This window comes from Zingiber officinale, chromosome 4A, assembly GCF_018446385.1.
Source record: "Zingiber officinale cultivar Zhangliang chromosome 4A, Zo_v1.1, whole genome shotgun sequence".
Classification (NCBI taxonomy): Eukaryota; Viridiplantae; Streptophyta; class Magnoliopsida; order Zingiberales; family Zingiberaceae; genus Zingiber; species Zingiber officinale.
This window is the reverse complement of record NC_055992.1, coordinates 104,060,470-104,062,100: the sequence shown is the minus strand read 5'-3', so window position 1 is coordinate 104,062,100 and position 1,631 is coordinate 104,060,470. Positions and strand designations below refer to the sequence as shown.

At 33.4% G+C, this 1,631-nt stretch overlaps 1 non-coding gene across 1 annotated transcript; it reads left to right on the top strand.

The window, feature by feature from the left end:
- The first annotated feature begins 306 nt into the window (after nt 1–306).
- LOC121973899 lies at nt 307–412 on the top strand. Its single transcript, XR_006109807.1, has one exon. It is a non-coding gene; the product is annotated as a small nucleolar RNA R71 (small nucleolar RNA).
- The last annotated feature ends 1,219 nt before the right edge of the window (nt 413–1,631 follow it).

Sequence of the window (1,631 nt, the reverse complement as noted above, 5' to 3'; positions counted from 1 at the left end):
TTTGCCCCCAAATGTTTGAACTCCTCACTCTGTGACTTGTGAATTTCAACATTTTTAGGTGGTTGAATTTCATTTTGTTTGACAGGCTCTCTTACATTTATGGCTTTCACTTCTTGAATATCTGAGGGAAATTCCATCCAACTTTTGTTCGACCATTCACGGAGGTTCAATGTCACTTGATCAATTAACGAATAAGCTTCATCTACACTTTTGTCCATAAAAGAACCTCCAGCTGATGAATCCAATAAAGTCTTGTCTGAGAAAGAAATTCCCCCATAGAATATGTGCAAAATCAACCATTTTTCAAAACCATGATGAGGGCACTGTCTTTGAAGACTCTTGAATCTATCCCATGCTTCAAATAATGATTCTCCATATGCCTGAGCAAAATTTGTTATGCAATTCCTCATATACACCGTTCTACTTGGAGGGAAAACATTATTCAGAAATTGCTTCTCCAATTGTTCCCAACTTGTGATGCTTTGAGGACAGAGAGAATATAGCCAAGTCCTTGCTTTATCCTTGATACTGAAAGGAAATGTCATCAATCGAACTGCATTTGCTGATACTCCTTCGCATTTCACCAAATCACAAATCTCTAAAAATGTTTCAAGATGCAGATAAGGACTTTCTGATACTTCTCCTCCAAATTTGTGACCTTGTATCATGAAAATTATCTCTGGGTCTAGTTGGAAACTTTCTTCTTTAATTTGAGGTTGCACAATGGGAGATAAAAATCTTGCAGAAAAGGGTGTATAAAAATTTCTCATGGGCCTGCTTGACATGTTAGTGCTCATGGATATTCAAGAAGAAAAAGAAAATTATCAAGAATCAAAAACAAGAAATAAAATGCAATATGAAAAGCAAGAAAGCAAATGCAGAATTTAAATTGCAAGAAAGAAAGTGCATAATAAAAACAAGAAAGAAAAGATAAAAGGAAAAAGAAAAATATCTAGAATAATTCATATGCTAAAAATTACAAGATATGTTTACAAAAGAAAATAAGAAAGAAACTAGATCAAAAGAGAAAACAGAGAAAAGTTAGATTAGAGTGCTAGAAATCAAGAATGCAAAGTTAGAATTAGAATTAGAGTTGCAACAAAAAGAATTGTCAAGAATGTTATTCAAGAAAAGAAAAGCTTATAGAAACAGAATTCTAAAGTTACAACTATGAAAATGTAAAGAAAGAAAGAAAAGTTATGTTTAGTCTAACTCAATTGATAATTCCTAATGTTATAGCGCAGTCCCCGGCAACGGCGCCAAAAACTTGTTACTCTCCGTAAGTGTACGGAAATGTCGCAAGTAATATAAAAGATTATCATATCCACAGGGACTGGAATAATCACTAGAAATGTCTCAATGCGAATTAGCTAAACAACTATCCAATTATTTCAAAAGCAAAGTAAAGGTAATCAAATCTAATATTAAAGATCAACAAACAAGAGTTTAGAGTTTTGGGTTATGATAAAGGAAGATTCTAGGAGTTTCGGTTTCTTTGTAAGATTTCTTGAATGTAAATGGTTCACCAATTCTTATCCCTCAATTGCCAAACATGTAGAAAGTTGCCGGTTCCCTCTTGCAATAGACAACCGGCTAAGGACTGAGAAATGTATCTAAATAGGATTAATTAG